Consider the following 18,799-nt stretch of genomic DNA (forward strand, 5'->3'; position numbering starts at 1 on the left):
TGAAACAAAATGGAATGTTGTTAATATACCAAGTTAGTACTTAAAATTTAGTTATAAGCTTCACTTTACCGTTTAATGTGGTTAGCTGACCTCTACAAGTTTAGCAACATCTAGACAACTTCTGCTCGGTTTGCGGTGGAAGTTTTGTAACTTCACTAATATAATCGAAATAGCTACTTCAATAAATGATAGAATTTAATCAACTTCACTTTAAGTAATGTGTATTTCCTCTCCACGTGATACTTAAATTAAATCTTGAATATATTACTAGTACTTAAAATTTCATTGCTAAAATTTAATAAAATAGCTTATTATGAATAAGTTGAGAGTAACAAAATATGCTGTCCCTAATTATAACTGAAGCCGCACCAAAAGCTAACAAATAAAGGTTTTAGAATAGTTATTATTGAAATAAATTTCAATCTATTTAACAGCATCAATGCTTACTGTCCGTTGTATGTAACACACAACATAAATGCAACATGCTTATTCAGACAATCATCTAAATGTGTTGCGTGGGTTCAACCATATAAAATAAATAACCAACTTTGTCTCCAACAGATTGAAACGTAGTTTTAGCAAGGTTCATTAGAGTAAAAGCTTTCTATCAGAGAATTTACGTACCTATTCGTACTATTACCTACATTTATTTTACATATAGGTATTTGTGTTGTAAAAAATCTTGTGTTCCGCTTTGAAGGGTGTGGTAAGAGACACATACATAAGACATTCTAATTTAGTCTTCAGGGTCAACCTCATGTAGGAATGTAATCGTATCTGGGTTTGATTGCAGATATCTATAGATGGCAGCGGCTACGACCCGTCAGATGGACTACATGCGCGTTTGCTACTTTAATGTTATAAAAAAGAAATGTAAACATGAAATTTTAATTCGCACAATCGTCTAAAAGTGTCGTGTGTGGGGGTGCTACGGGATAAGCAGTACTCGGAGAGTAAATGTGAACCGAGCCTGTACATTGAGTTCAGCCTCGTTAGTTCAAAGGCCGTATGGTTAAGTGTAGCGGACACTCGTACTCACTCGGATCACACTACATACACATATTACTAAATAGTGGCTGATACGTCAATTTAGAAGAGTAGAAAAACGATAACATACATAACTAAATAATGTGCAAATATTATATGTTTTGATGGCAACATTTTTAAGATTGATTATATGTTGTTAATGCGTATAAAAATTTTTTGTTCGCTTGAACTATGGTATCTCTATGTTTCAGTAAATGTTTCAAATATATAGGTAAGCCGTCTAATTTAGAACTTAACTGATATAGTCATAGATTAGTAAAGATTACTCACTCCTAACAAGAAAATGTACCCAGTTTTGAGAATTGAAATAGTGGCGTAAAAAAATTTTGCCACGTCTCCGTGCTAAAATGTCCCTAAAATATTTGAAATAATTATTTATTTATTACGTAAATTACGTAATTATTACGTAAATTAGTTATTTATTCGTAAATTTTCTCTAAAAATGTTTTATTTGTCAAGGATTCAAAAAAAGAACTTACTAAAATAAGCCGTTTGTGGCTTCATTCAAGTACAAGGCGGCGACATATCTTTACTAATCTATGGATATAGCATCATGAATAGAATCAAATTGTAAATAGCGTAAATAGTACAATATTATATTTTTGTCGACATATTTTTGAATAATGTCCAATTACTCATACTCATATGATAAAACGCCTACAACTACTACTACCATACAGAGTCTATTAATCATAGTTATACCGTACGTGCATAAAAGTAATTAAAAATTTAAGGCTGCCAAAAATCACCAATCGTGTCAGTTCTGTTCATTACATCCAGCATACATATGCTACAATTTCGGATACCTGAAAATCATCGGAACATTAATTTCACCGGAGTTTTATAGTCGCCAAAAATGCGCCAAGCATAATCTGCTGCATGAAATTCTCTTTGTCGCTTTTCATGGAATTGACGATTCCTTCTCAATTACACCGGCGCGATAATGAACACGGGCCTATCTTTTACTCTGATCATCTATGTAAAACGCATCGATTTTCATAATTTACAAAACTAATCAATAACAAATTATCAAAAATCCTTAAGCATTTCTTTTATTTGTAAGATATGCTTTACAATTTTTATTTAGATTATTTATTGATTTAGGTAATTAACATGTTTTAAAATCGTTAAGTATGCAATTTCTTTTTCTTTTTTTAATGCGGAGGCAATCCCGTGCCTGATTAAGTTGTTAATAAAGTTTTTAAAACATGTACTTTTACACAAAAAAATATTTAGATACTTTTGATACAGCAAAAAATCTTAACATATAATCATTGCTCTTCTTGGCTCTTCAAAAGTTAAACCTGCAAAAATCGAGGGAGGTGAGTACCTAAAGTACATAGAGGCCAATTCTGATTCGATTTTCGTTTATCTTTTACTCGTGGTGTTTGGGATCCCAAAACAGATGTAGCATCGGTATTCTCTCCAAAGTCAGAACTTGTTTGAAGGCAATTACGGAGTTATTTGCAGCCAGACTCAACAGTAAAATCACCAAAGGGTTGGTCGAAACCAAATATATCCTCGTTAAAAGTTAGTCCGGGGAGCATAGCGCGAACCGGGCTCTGTTTTAACAATTTTATTTTAATTAGTAGCAGCGCCCTCCCTAATAGGCGGATTTGATTCGACAATTTTTTATGCTCACGTATACAATTTCATTTCCGAGTATGGACGGACGTGCATTGTACGCAAAAGCAATGGAAAACTCTTTCCAGCGGAAATATGAACGTTTTGACATTAGGCAGGCGCGGCCGACGTAAATTGACAAATTGTAACAGCATTCGTGTTTCGCATATTTAATTTTATTTTGCACTAATGCAAAGTGAAATCTGAATTGAGGGTAAAAATAGAGAAAATTGACGCGGGCGACCCCGCCGGTTTTGTCAGAATTTTGGATGATTAACAACGTCGGTAATTGGCGGATATGCCGCGTTTAAGACTAAAGCAGTCTGAGATTCTGAAAGGAGAGTAAAAAACATTTTTGGGGGTCCAACAACAAAATAGTCGGGAATGGAGCTTTATGTTCACAGTGCATCGCTAAACTAGTAACAACTAAGCAAACCGACAACTTGGGAACAAACAACAAAGACGGCAATACGAGCCATTAATCCGAACGATCCCGACAGAGATTAGTGCTCCCGCTATTGACCCCACACTCCACGCCACCGCCCCCACACGTAGAAAACATTTTCCCGCCATTGTCTGAACGGGAAACAAAAAAAGGAATCGCGATTGACATCGCGGCTCTGTGACGCGAGCGCGGGATAATAAAGCCTAGACCATATTAAGTAACGCCGCGAGTAGCGACATTCATATTTTCGAACCCCTCAGACAGTAAAATTCAGTATTTATCTCAAAGTAAGATAGCTGACTAGACAATCAAAGTTATTCTCACGTATTGGAACCACGTTTGAATGGTAAGCAAAATGCTCGTCTATTTGCAACTCCTACTAAATTAAATAATAGTGCACAAAAATTATTCATAGTTATCAGCTTTTAGTACGCCTCAGCTGCATATAAGCCCCCTTTAAACAGGAGAGCTTTGCCATGATCAATAATAAATTACTTCGCAGCCATTGACCATTTTTAAAATTAAATCCCGTACCCGTTCACAACATTTGCAAAAAGACGCACTATCCAGTATCAACACAACACAACATTCAAAGTATACAGTCGATTTTCTGTTGCAGTGGTTTATGGAAAATGACGACCATGAAATCGCCGTGATGGAAGCGACTCGTGCACTAAATCGGGGTTTACAAACGGGTATTCCGTCCATAAGTGATTACTACAACCCATGCACAACTGTGACCGCATCCAAATAGAGTCCTAATTTATTACACCTAGTATAGATGTTTAAGCCTTACGATACAATGTATGATATTTTGTGGTAGAAATCTCCGTGGTTCGACTCCGGCGGCACTTCCACACCTACTTCTGCCTATTAGGCAACAGTATTAAACGATGCTTCGTTCTGGTTTGAAGTGAGAGTAAGGAAGACACACTTCTCCGAGGCATTCCACCATAGTCCTCAGGAGTAGCAGCGCATTTGTTGTCTTATCTGGTTTTAATTACAGATGTCTATGGACGGCAGCAGTCATAAACCATCAGGTGGACTGCATGCTCGTCTGCTACTCTTATATTATAAAAAAAAGAAAATTGTATGTATCTAATAATGTGAGATATTTTGTCGAGCACTCGTCTGTGTAATGTGAACACAACATAAGGCTAGAGAACATTAGGAGGGACCGCTATCGTTGTGTATGAAACTTCCGGAGTTGATACTCACGACTTACAAAACTGCTAGAGTAAATCTTACTAGTTCCGTTCATTTCACATACAGTAAGATTCTTTCTCTGTAGCAAAATACAGTTAAAAGTTTACATTCGTATGTTCGTCGCATGATTCTATTTTATTTCAGCGTATTAATTTGAAAACTACGTCGCGGTAATATCGTTCCACTTTATATATATAATACTTACGTACATTTACCGGGTTTAATCCTAGGTTATAATATGTAACAAGACTAAAACAACATGTATATATGTGCCGTGAATTAGCACAGGTATTATCGTAAATACTTGTATGGTATAGGAAAATATGTATAGACTTGAATGGCGTTTTCACACTTGATAACACTCCTATTAAGCGATGATTAAGTGTCAATGAATAAAAGTAATAAACATCAAATCAAATGACCCCCATAAAATTGCGGAAAAACCTAGTAACATTTAAAAGTTCTCGAGTTGCGCTGCGAGACAAAATAATACACAAGAATTGGAACAAAAATACTCTTTTATGAGCTTTATCTTTTTATCGCACATTTGCCCGCATGCGGATTCTGTAAACGTCACCCGCATTACAAAATAAAAGACATCCGCTTTATACAATAGCAGTCTCCGCGGTGATTTTAAATAACAAATTTATCGTTGACGTTGAAAATCATTATTAACTCATTATTTTTTTTATACAGGGCCTGTGTCGCTCAAAATAAGGGTTTAATCTGTTACTTAACTTCTATAAGGGTTCATTTATAGACATAAAGCGTGTGGGACGCGTGTCGTAGCAGAAAAAAAGTATTCCTATACTTCAAATTTGTGGACGTATTTATTCCAACCATTGTATGAGCCGCCCATACATGGACCAGCCTGTCGGAATAGTATATAGACAAAATGTTTTTGTCTGACAGGAGTTGACAGGACCCGTGCCTGACACATTCAATGTCTGCAATATAAACTGATACTTATTTACTATGAAAGAGAGGGTTAATAGCTTTCATATTAATTTGAAAATACAACACAAAATCGAAATATGGATTGCACAATGTTTGTCTTCGTTTTTACACCAAGTAATAATTTGTAAGCATAAAACCACATAAAAATTAAAAATACTTAATCCCAAATTGGCAGTATGAGAGGCAGAATCCATACCGCTGGAACATCACTGCTTGAAGAACAATACTCATATATACGTGTCTCCGGATCATTAATTTTTAATGCTTATCTCAATAAAGATGTTACCAGGACGCGAAGTCTTTGCAATGTATCCATTGTTATGTTACAGGAAGGAGATATGGATACAGTGAATTGATATCACACGCTTTTTACTCTAGATAATATCATCTGACAATTAAAAAGTGCTTCCTTCTCACGCTTTGCAGCGGTATATCTGTTTTTCGACGTACAAAGGTTTTGAATAATTCTACAATGTTTGAATTCTTCTTTGAACTAAGTTTATATTTTGTGTATATAACAATGTTCTTATTTCTTTGTGTGCTTCTCTTAAAATACGTCTACTTTTAGACACCATCTAATATGGTTCTTCTGACAAGTTATGTAATGGGATATGAATGTTGTATGAATATCCCCTAAGAATTGTGTGCTTATTTTTTATTTTGCTTTAACATTTCTTTGAGATTTGTAAACTGCGTATATTGTTATGTATTAGCGATTTAATTTATGTTATTGAAATTTCTGAGTGATTCTGTATAGATTTTTTTACATCTTTAAATTCTCTTTCATCTTTCATCTTTAAATTATTTCGATTCGGTAAGCAATGCATTTAATAAATTTTTGTTCAGTAATTTATTTATTTATTTAATTAGCACATATTACTGACAATTTGTAAAGGCCAAGTTCAAATTCTATTTCGTCCTATTGGATATAACATGGCATTTATTTATAGTGGCATGTAAATACAGAGGCGAGCGGACGCTAGTGCATACCGTCACGCGCCCGCCGCGCATACTGATCGTGGAACCGACTGGGTTCGTGAGCTATCGGTGAAGAGTGATAGTTCATTCAATATCTATATTGGAACACAAACCCTGAATTTTACTTCTTATGACTGTGTTCTTAGGAAAACTTTACACGCTGAGAATTGAGTGGAAATGTATAGGCTGTAAATATTTATGTTTCATCCATTTCACCGTTTTACGGACTAACAAAAAGGTTATTTTATTGCGTTTATCACCATTTCTGGATTTAGATTTGGTTTATACTTTTCTATTAGTAATTTGGCATCATCAATTAGTAACTGGTAAGTAATTAAATATGTTTAAAATGAATATAATGCGATGAGTTGATTTGCCTGAAGCAAAGTTCTACTTTATAAATATTTAAAGTCTAGGGATTACGGTTCATTTACAGACATTTAGCGTATCCGACTCGTGTCGTATCAGAAAAAAGGTTTCTCCTATAGAATTTCTATTGACGTAGGTATTTATATTTATTTATATCTGTAATACAGCCGTGTAGACGGGTTGTGCCTGATAACATATTGTATAGAAAAATATCAAATTGTTTTCCACAAACATTCTCTGACATGTTCAATGTCTGTAGATAAACGGGGTCTTATTTATAATGAAAACTGGAAGAGCCATGTACGTCGATTAGATACGTGTTTTACAACTACATAACAGGCCTTGTTATGAGCTTATTTTCGAATAGGAATGACCTCTAATAAGTACAGCCAGGTCAAAAGTAGATGAACAGATTACGGTTTAAAAAATACCTACACACCCAAGCGTTCATAAGTAGCTAAACACAACTAGCACCATAATTAAATGAGCGTTTTGGGTGTATCGATATTTTTGGAATTCTGATCTGCTCATCTACTAATGAAACTGACTGTACATTAGTTAGCGAATGTTAGCTACAAGAGCTTACAATATTATATTATCTTAATGTTCATAGGCCAACAACATAATGCCATTTGCGTCTGTTTTTTAAGATAACTTGTAATTTTTATGTGTTCATCACTTGCAGCACACAAAGCACAACAGCACATACTACAAATATTAATCAGAAGTTTAACTATCTTAACTACAAAAATATTAAACAGTAATACAAAATATATGTTATTATGTATCAACTATCATATATAACGAGTAACAATAGTCAAACCACTTACGCTCCCCGAACTGGCAATAGTTCGGGTATCAAAGCCCTGCTCCTATTCAACGACAATTAGTCTGCTACGTCTCGCATGTAGACAATCTGATATTGTATTGTAACTACGAATATTAACCTGTTTCTCTGTATATACACTCAAACAAGCCAATATATTATGTAGTTCATTTTTTGTTATCTTTATTAGCCGAAAATAACCCATGACTGTTTCTTTTTGCCTTTTCCGCAAAATTTTTTTTTACAGAGATCAAGTATTCAAATTAAATTAAACAGAAAGTTAGTCTCATGTTAGATGATCAAATAAGATAATTTTCGAATTTGGTAGATTTAATTAATGTAGCGAAAGTTGACTACAAACATGAGAGAATTTGACTTCTTTAACGACCTTTGAATGCATACTTTTTGTTAAAAATTAATTATTTCAAACCTTTGGTTGACAATAAACATATTATGTATGCATAACATATCTCGAGTCTGTAGATATAGGCAGGCTCTCACAAAAGTTTATCCAGCCTCTGTTGAATAAGCAAGTTAGTATTGTTACAAGAATTTATGTTATCACTAACTGGAACGGCTGCACCTGAGAACGTCTGGATATATGGCTACCGCAACCACAGTTTATTCTAAGCCGACCCTCCCGAACATACAGATGTATGTACGTAGATACGTAGTACTCAGAAACACACTGTTCTCACTTACCTAGTAGATGAGTCGTTCTAGGCAGCTTTCTATAACTCTGTTGCTTATCGGAGTGAGATCAGTTTTCACAAACAAATAAGGGAACCAATCAGACTTGTTCAGAAAGTATGTAGGTAGCATAGGTGTAGAAAATCACGCGTTTGATCAACGAAACGTGAATATTGTTTCCAATTCGCAGAAATGAGTGGATAAAATAACGAATTTGTAGCACTGCGGCTAAATATCGCTCAAATTTTGTTAATTTACACAATTTTCCGAAATGGGTTTTAAATCACAAGCCTCAATAAAATACATTCGATACAAATTCGTGTATTCAATTTATGGAAAACATTTTGAATGAGTTTCCATTATATTCACGAAAATAAGGGTTACCTACGTTCTCCCTTTATGCTTTTGATGGGTGTATTTACGCGTTTGATCGCGTTGAAGTGCGTGACGGTGTGACAAAAGATAAACAGTTAATAACTTTGAAAGTCTAATCTGACGGCGATTATAAAATAAGTCATAATTGCCAAGTTAATAAGCTTTGGAGAAGAATGAATAATTAATTTTACACAAAAGCAATAAAGCTTGCGAAATTAGGGGCCGTTTTTGTCACGAATTGCCAAATTAAATGGTCTCTATACGTTTTCCTATTAAGTCAAATGGCTCAACGAATTTTATACGGCTATAACTCGCACGCAGCGCAATATGTTGCACGTACATTCTTATATGCGATGTAGGTGATTGGGGAAGTTTGATCTTTTGATCAGCGAGGCCATATCTCGCCGGACGGAGTTAACGCTACAAACCGCACTTTTCGTGCTTCAACGCCTTCAAGACTTAAAACCAATCTTCAACTAACAAGTTATCGAAGCTCCATGAAAATGACCACCTTATTGGGAACTTCCTTCAAAGAGCAACTAACCACAAAGACGAGATTACGTCTTGTGGTTTTATGTTGTTTGTTACGGTTTGTTTGAATAAGACAGAGGCTTTATTTCATTGGCTCCTCAAAGCAAGTTAAATAAGATAGAGACACAGACAGCATTCACTTGTGTGAATTTATACTTTTTAGCGCACGCCCTATAGCTTAAATTGACAGATTTCAACATGTGTCGTGTAGGATCAGGATCAGGATCATCATCAGGATCGCCTTAGTTGTGAGAAAGACACACTATTTTTACCATCTCTTATTTTTATAATAATCATGTTTTGCTATCTACCCTGTATTGTCATAGTGTTACACAGTTGAGCTTTTATCGAACAGTTAGTATATACTTGAAATAAAGTTAACAAATGACTTGGATCCGAGTGGTTGCTTGGAAGTAAGCCAACGCAGACCTGTGAGTTACTTGCGAATGACATAACGTTGGCGACATTCGTACACACGTTAAACTCAGAGAAGTGCCGCTGAATTTAAAAACGAAAGCAAAGAGACGCCTTTGCGAGATGAACACAGGCTTCCCGACTCAAAGACTATATTAACATTTTGTCTTTCAGTTGTAAAGGTTTCAGTGACTTGTGATTACATAAAGGATAAAGGGTTTAAAACTTAAAATTAAATGTCTGTGTGCTATCGAATATAAGCTGACATTTATTTTGGTTATTTTCTTAACTTAAAAACTTTATGGTTTTGCTACATGTATTTTTGAAAATTACATTCACGCAAAGTCATATGATATTACTGAAATTCTGAGGCGGACAAAAGTGAAATCACAAAAGAATACTCGTTAACAGACAAATTCAGCCAACGCCCTACTCTTACTCATTCGGTAAAATAGAGGGATATTCGACGAACAACTCGAAGCTTTTTTTTCAACAAATTATTGGTTAGGTACCTACTCATTATTATGAGTAATTTCTGGGCTCTCAAATTATGGCAGGTAGCCCGCGGCGGTCTCGCTCGGGGATAACAATCAGTAGAGCAGCAGATCTTACGGTCCATATGAAGGCTCACCTTCCTACGCCGGCACCGCCCACTGTTTAAAATTTTTCAACAACGCCTGGGAAATAAAAGTTTGTGTTGCTCACGATATACGGGGCAACTACTCATTAATAGAACTTTGAACGCCGGCGTCGATAGTTTTTTAAACTTATTTTACAAAACGCCACTAACCTCGTTACCAACTAGTATCGAAGCGCCGGGAAATTTAGTTTGTAAAATTGAAGCTTGTAGCTAAGTACCGGCAAAATACGATTAATAATATGATGGAAAAATACGCATACATAACATTTTAATGCCGGTCGTAAAATAAGAAAGTATTTGCGATGTAGAAAACTTAATTGCAAATGCCCTTATGCAAATGTGCAGATGCAAATCTTCTTATTAAAACTCCTGTCTCTGGTTTTTAAGTTAATTTTAGAAAATAATTCAAATTATGTTAACAATACTTGTATTGAAAGAGGACATCCCAGGAAGTTACGAAGGTTACTTTTTTCTCGAATATATAGGGCTTTAAAGAAAAAAATTAACACCACAAGGCAGCGAATACAAGAAAAGCAAAGAATAAAAATAATATCGACTTCCTGAGTCTATCTAGCCATCGTTGATTCAGAAGCCGTATGAGTGTGGTTTTTATGGACTTAATTAAAAAGTTGCAGTTATCAAATAAGGATTCCCGGCTTTACTCGCCGGGAGAGCGGGACGCCATTAAATGGAATTTTAATAATGCTCGTTTTGCCGAGAGCGCATTAAGATAGAAGGTTGTATGAGGGCCGTATCCTACTTTACTTCAATTAATAGCTGCTTATTTAATATAATAGTTTTATGGACATAATAGCATCTTAATTCCGTTAATATGACTGAGCCTTTTTGGGCTTCGAAATGGTTGGTTGTTACTATGATGAAATTTAACATTGCGTCTTATTTATTACAGGAAATCTTATTATGACAGCATTGAAAACTGGAAACGTGATTTGGGGTGTGCTAAGAGGGGGTTGCAACGCGTCTGTGGCCGACTTCTGTTCTTCAGACACTCATCTTATCTGAGGCTAATGCCAGATAGGCTTGAGTGACTGCGACTTGCATATTATGTTACTTATTTATTATATAAAAAAAACACAAACCATTGTGTTTAGACAGCTTCTGTTTTACAAGGATCTACGATGAACAAATTTCCTTACTTTCTTAGATAAGAAACCAACGTAATGAAGACATATAGGTGAATCCGAGCACCTGACCCAATTACTTATGCAGGTCCAATTCTTATGTAGACCTTTACGTCGCGAAACGTAAACCAAATCCGCTTACCCATTAACTACGTCAACGTACCGCATGGTGACGGCATGGTGACGACCCGCGTGGCGGAGCGGTCACCATGCCGGTCTGACACGCGAAGGGTCCCGGTTTCGATCCCCGGCCAGACAGATATCTAAATGATGAATTTAAATTTCTGTTTCTGGGTCTGGGTGTTTGTGTATTTGTCTATGTGTGTGTTCATGGCACCCACGACACAGGGAATCCTAGTGTGGGGCTGTGAGTGTAGAAAGCGTTTACTTGTACTTACGTGAGAATTTCTAAATAAAACAATAACGCGAAACATATTCACCCTATTCAAATATTCTTCTGCACCTTTGAATGAGCTGCTAACGAAGAACCCTCTAAAACTTCGCTTGCGTTTCTACTTTGTGAAACAAAAGCGGCACTTCTTTCGCACTAAAACGCCATTTAATGAAACGAGATCGTCACAAATTCGTCTAAACTTTCGCAACGATGAACAGAACAGCGGGCGCTGTGCGCTACGTAGGCTTCGTACTTTGTTTAGTCAAAGTTTGCATTTCGTTTTGTATTTTGAGTTGGGGAATTGGTGTTGAAATTTTGAAATCGGTAAAAATGTAAATCATCCAAACCCTTTTTTTTGTTGACGAGGCGGAAACCTTCAAAAGGTACCCTATGCCGTGGGAGCGGCACGGGGTTATGTGGGATTCTTACCGCACTAAAACCCCCGGCCGTCCTCGGCGCTGCGTAGAGGACTCCGGGATCTCCAACGGAACGCAACCGGAGTCCACTTTGCGCGTTGCCCCGTCGGGCTCCGCCCAGGTGAGCTTGAAACTCACCACACCATCCGGTATGCGACCACACATACCGCCGTCCATCCCGGGGTTGCTGGCCGGGCAGTTCGAGCTCCCACTCTTGCCGTCCGCAACCGCGAAAGCTCCCTTTTAGTCGCCTCTTACGACAGGCAGGGGATACCGTTGTCCTATTCTGGTCCCGGAACTACAGGGACAAAATCATCCAAACCTAGTAAAGTAATAATAAAGTAGTAGTAGTAAGAATAGGATTGTTTTGCTTATTAGATAGATATTTATTAAGTGCAGCGTAACTTAGTCATACCCTGTCAAATATTTTACTTATGTGTGAACGTGTCATCAAAATCATTTCTACCGTTTTCAATACTCCAGCACACGGATAGTCATTTGTTACTTAGTTAGTTTCCACGTTTTGGTAGAGCAGAAAAGACTACTAAATATAATATTAAACATAAAGATTATATTGATTTCATACGGTATTTAAGTTTTTAAATACGATCATATTTCCACGTTACTTAACAAAACAAACTGTAAATCAAGCCTTAACCCGCATAACGAGAGGTGAAATTAAATAACAACGAAACTTAGAGGATCTGCGCTGAAGCGAACCGTGAAGCGGGTAGAGCGATATTAGTTCGATTCCATTGGAACTTCTCTGACCACAAACTGTTTGTGACGGGCACTCGACTAGAGTACGACTTGCCTACTGTTGCGCGCCAGTTTGTCAAGCACGGTAAATGGTACATAGAAATGCTAATAGGCAACTTTTAATATGGCCGGTAATTTGTTGTGTTATTTTGTTATAGAATGCTATTTATTTCATGTTAAGTTACTGATATTGTAGAAGCTGGTATTGAAATGGAGATACTGACATCTCACGATTACCAAAACGTTCTTCAGAACTGATATGACCTCATATGGTTTAACAAAAAGGTACTATTGGTGCTTGTCATATTATTTTTCGAAGACAAATATCCACTTTATTCCAAACTTTCTTAGTTTAAAAAAAATCCTGCCTTACAACACATTTAATCATACCATTAAACAACCGGCAATGAGAATTAGTATACAAAAGATATGAACATATAATTCTGTAAATATATAGCAAATATACCCACAACATTGTTCCTGAACTAGTTTGTGAAGTTGTTAAGTTGCGTTACGTCTCGGCTCTACTGATTTATCGTCAAGCTGTATTATCGTAAGAAACTAGAGAAATTTTGAATTGTTGCAAAGATTTTAGCGGTAGAGAGCGAATAAGTTTAAATATATATCTATCACGTTGTGTATTGGTATAGTGACAATGGCGTCGAAGTAACAAAAATGCTCCGTTCTGTACCGCCGATTATTGGAACGGGAGCGCTTTGACGGACACGATTCAATCTGGTAATCGGAAATGGGCATTGTGCTACAAAGGCCCATTGTAGCCCGCGCCCACTGCCCGCCGTCAGCCGCGAACATTCATGCCGGATAATACACCGTCTACCGTCTGCACTGCATTCATCAAATCATCGCAAACTAACTACCACCTAACTGATAATGAATCGCGCGGCTAATCTGATCGATTCCACTAAGCGCTTTGTACTATTCCTATTTGATGCACAGTCCAATCCATTACAAAATCGATCACAATATCAACTGAAGCGAAACTATCTTTAGCATTACTGGACAAATATTAGTGTATGTTCGCTGTAATGAATAGCGATTCAATTATGTAAACTATACCTACCTGTAAACCAAACCACAATTGCAAATCTGTAAGTATGATACTCGTATTTCTCATAACTTGTGCTTATTGGAATAGAAAACTATTACGAATTAACGGCGTTTTTCTTAAACATAAATGGTGTGGGTTATTAAAAAACAAGTCCATACTCATAGATTAGTAAAGATTACTCACTCCTAACAAAAAATGTAACAGGTTTTGACAATTAAAATTGTCGTGTTTAAAAAATATTAAAAAATGTAGTTTTTAGAGCATTTACGAATGAAACGATATTTCTCCGAACTTTTTCTTCGATTTCGTATTTTTGCACTACTTAACTGCACATGTCGGCATTGTTCCGCGTAAATTGCACCATAACACCCATTAAACGGCTGACACATTTGTCAGCCGTTTAAACTATTTAATGGTTTCCTTCAATTACAAGGCGGTGAGATATCTATACTTATCTATGTCCACACTAAGGAAAAAATCGATTCATAAGGAGGTATATATTATTATAAGCTCAGTATATTGTATTGTAGTTATGTCTATTTCCTTAATAAATTTCTAAATAAAGCTTTGATGAAGACATCAATGAAGAGTCTCAAAATATCTTCACGAACAGGGGACAAAAGCGGGCAGCATTTTGAATAGGTGGCCCTTTGTGGGAGTGGACCGCGATTTACAAATCTCCGAGGACTTGTCTCACTATAAACGAATAACTAATGTAGAGCGAATTAACAACCATAATATTCTCAATATAAGTCAGCATGAACAATTTTGAAGAAGTAGAGGTGGTAGAACCCTCTATTCGACTCCAGCGGCACCCAATAACAGGAGCGTTCCACGCTGCTGCTTGTGATGCCACTGCTGCTGCTGTGGACTGCATGCTCGTCCGGTACTCTTACAATATATAAAACTTTATATTTATGAGTACATAATATAATAAATCCCTCAGTTACTAAAGAATTATTGAGCTATATCCATACTCGTCGATAATTCCAGTTTCTCAATTCATAAATAATTCTACTTGTAGCGAATGAAAAAATGCCTATACATATAAAAACTGTAGGTCTCTGTTACTATATCTTCTCCAATCATACGCCATTTAATTACAAAATATTGAAGAGTTCTTTATACATACATGGATACATTCGACCGAAAAATGTCACCCTTCGCAACCATTTAAATATTAAGATATTTATCACTTGTAGTTCTCTGTCAAACAAATTACTAAAGAGGACAAGAGGGTACTCGACCTGCGACCAACCCTTGTATTGTTTTCTTGCTTGCCAAGATTACCAAGTTTCTTAGAATATATTTTAAAACATCACAACTTTCCCCGCTCGACACTAATAAAATATATTAGTCTTCCCATGTTAACTTTCACATTTCTTGAATTCATATTAATTAAATGATTAAAGCAATCTATGTTTTTAAATGAGGCATCTCAAAATAAGTGATTAACATTTAGCATAATTTTATAAATGAACATATTTAAATGAGATAATAACATAACAATTCTATGTTAAATTATTTAAAAAAGTAGATAATAAGTATACAAAGGAAATATTTCCTAAGAACATTAATTTCCAATCTCGTTTTGAGACATTTTATGATATTCCGCGCTGATTTTTCTAGAGATCGTCTCAGAAAAATACCAAGGTATTATTTCAAGCTGCGGTAATAAATGAGATCGTCTTCGTTATCGCCGACAGTAGCAGATCGAATGGAAGAAAGATGGCAGTTTCCCCAGAGATCGACGTAAGCCGAAGGGATTTTTATGTAACCCAACTAACAATATGGCTTCCATATCATGCAATTTTACTAAAATATACCAATTTCATTAATTCTATGAAGTATTTTATAAGACATTACTATTTAGTAATTGATATGATAACAGACATAGGTTAAGTAATGTTAAACAAAAAAACAAATACTCTTACATTTTTAAATTTTGTGATATTTTACAAAATGGTCACGAGAAAAGTAAATACCTTAAAATATTGCTTAGGTATACTAAAATGTAGAGAAGCATCAGCGATTTATTTATGCTACATTAAATTGTTTTATTCAATTTTCGTCGGCATGTATGTTTCGGTAAGAATATGATATTTATATAAATGTAATCCGCAAAGTTAATAATATCTGTTTATTCTCCGCTTGTGTATGTGACTTTTTATGAAATGACAGTACCAAGCAAGGTGGACAGTATGGTCTCTGCTACCCAATTTGCTATAGTCCTTAATTTTACTGCAATTCTGAGATTAATGCCGTGTAAGTCTCTTACTGACCACCTCATTCAAACCGCAATACAGCAGCGTTTAGCAGTTTACCAAATGGACAGACACGCCAGTGATCTTATAAGAGTATCATTATTTCATTTTGACGCACGAAACCCTAATAAATATGGCGGTGTCTCTATGCAATGTATTACTAATGTTAGTAATATCACAGTTATAGTTATTTTGCATTGCATACTCACGAACCTACAGGATGAGACCCTGGTATGATTCATTCCTACACGACATATGGGACTAATGAAATCCATGGGCAAAAGCTAATAAGAAATGTATTTTTTGTGCTAATAAAACGTTACCACACGACTGACGTCGGCAAATGGACGCCCTTAGTCGCCCTTAACCGACACGAAAGTAAAGATTTGTTCTCCTGGGAAAATGGAATCAGGTCTCAGGTTCCGGCTAAGCTGACTATCTGTTTTTCAAAACAGGAACACAATACCGTTAACATATTTTTGTTTTTACCAACTTCAAAAAAGGAGGTTCTGTATTCGACCGCTATGTATGTCCGAAATAATCTCAAAAAAATCTCATACAATTTGGATGAAGTTTTGGTTACTTGTTTAACGATGATACATGTATTTTTGAGTTTAATTTTTTTTATCGCATAGAAATATTGGCATAGATACAATTCTACAACGGTGGTGTAGGTGGCAGGTGTTTGTAGTGAGTAGTCAACAACTTTGTTTATTAAAAAAAACAACCATAAAAATCTGTTTTAATCCTATTAATCATTAATGTAATGTAGAAGCAATACTTATATTATTTAATTGTGAACCATCTATATTAATTTATATTATTTTAATAAATTTATTATTCGCTAAATAATGTATTAATTTAAACACAACCTCATTAGGGTTCGACATCTAGTAAAACAATCAAAACGTCTACAAACAAGGGTCACCTTAAATTAATAGCCTAAATACTTATAATTCTTATTCGAATCATAGATACCTACGAAAAACTTAAAGCTACAGTATTTGATAATGTTTGAATAATACTTAAAGTATGTAAGAAAACTACTTATTTATTCAAGGTGTGCGTTTCGTTACTTGCTACTTGAATAAGGTACGGCGTAGATTCAAATAAAACCGTAGGAACCGCTTCGTAACAAAGCTAATGTTTGTTGTGCTTAACGTTTTTGTTACCGTGTGTGTGCTTTGTGCAAACCAAATTAAATTAGATGATTGTCAAGGTGAGGTAATACTGGTGCGATCGGATGAACGGCGACGTCGGTCACGGTAGCGGGCATTCAACTCAACCGTGGCCTCGCGGTGCCCGAACACTGCTCTCCATAACACAACAGTGCAACACCTATGCCACTCGTCCCTTACATTCCACCGACACCGCTTATTGTGCATTAGATTGCACAAAAACACCAAACTTTACAACTTTAATTACAAGCGCCGAACATCTTAACTAGCCCGCTACTTACAGTTAAATCCGAAGCCCGAAAATGTGCTCCAATCAGCTACCGCACAACTCATATCCTTTTAACAACTGCAAACATAGTTTAGGGGAATTTTGTATTCAAATCGTACTTGTGGACATGACTAGTAAAGCCGGTATTCTCCGAACACTTTCACGACACTTTAAAAGTTCACATTTTACATCAAGACATGAATATGCGATAAACTGTACGGTCGTCAGTCACACAGCGGAGGGCACAACAAGTGTTATAAACAAAAGAGCTGGATTCGCGAGTGCGAGTAACTTGCGCCGTGCGGCGTGGCACCTGTCACCGCGACGAACAAATATGTACTGCCGCTGCCGGCCGGCGGCTGCTAATCCCTGTTCGCTCCCGCGTTCGCGACTCTAGCTCCGAGCCCGCCGAATCATTCTACTGTCACCATTTTACTTAAAACTAAGATTAATAAACGACATACATCGCGGTACATGAAAATCTCCCAAGAAAACTCCTTATACAGCAATAAATGTACTATAAACTCTTTTAAAATGTAAATTCTCACTTTAAATAGAGCTTTCAATGTAAATACAAAAGCTTGCATCACGAAAGTTTGTTGAGGTGGTAGCGCCATCTGTGTATAACTTAGAAGAACGAAACAGCGCCATCTGTAGAGTTACTTGTCAACTAAACAAGCAAGTCGTAAGCTAACCGACTGAACAAAATAATTACTGATCCTGAACACAAACCCACATACTGATGTAGTAAGGACGCTCTCTGATAGATGGCGTATAGTTATTAACATTACTAGTAGAGGGAAGTTGAGAACATTTACTGTATTTTCCTTTATTTGCAAACTGCTTTAAACAGAAATTTTGTCTTTTGTTTATAGCATATTCTAGAAGCAATATAAATATAATAAGAAAATGAAAACATAACAATAAAAGTCTTGGTAGACACAAGAAAATCACAAACATAAAAACATATTCGCACCATAAAAGAATAACTTCTATAAAAATAGTGCTACGAACCACTTGTGAAGTGATGCGTGACCCTAATGACTAGTTTCCTCAAATAGAAATACCTACCTTTGTGAAAATTACCGATTGTAGAGACGAATGTAGAGCTTTGAGCAAGTGCAAATAAACATGTGCAAGCTTTGAGTCTAAACCGAGTAGTTATGTTTGCCGCTTAAACGGGAATTTATGAAACTACTGCAGAATTT

The 18,799-nt window shown here is 36.0% G+C and overlaps 1 protein-coding gene across 5 annotated transcripts in view; it reads right to left on the minus strand.

Annotated features, from left to right (window-relative positions):
- Positions 1–17,945, minus strand: part of LOC140752839 (band 4.1-like protein 4) — a 79,954-nt gene extending 62,009 nt beyond the window's left edge. For 4 of the 5 annotated variants that reach the window (XM_073087211.1, XM_073087203.1, XM_073087226.1 and 1 more), the window contains exon 1: positions 17,605–17,944. The gene's annotated coding sequence lies outside the window, so the exon portion shown is untranslated. Of the gene's footprint in view, positions 1–17,604 lie in introns of all 5 variants that reach the window. The other variant, XM_073087198.1, reaches the window with a different exon arrangement.
- Positions 17,946–18,799: the final 854 nt, after the last annotated feature.

Source organism: Epargyreus clarus, unplaced genomic scaffold (genome assembly GCF_041222505.1).
Source record: "Epargyreus clarus isolate Ecla_fem2 unplaced genomic scaffold, WU_Ecla_fem_2.2 ptg000003l, whole genome shotgun sequence".
NCBI lineage: Eukaryota > Metazoa > Arthropoda > Insecta > Lepidoptera > Hesperiidae > Epargyreus > Epargyreus clarus.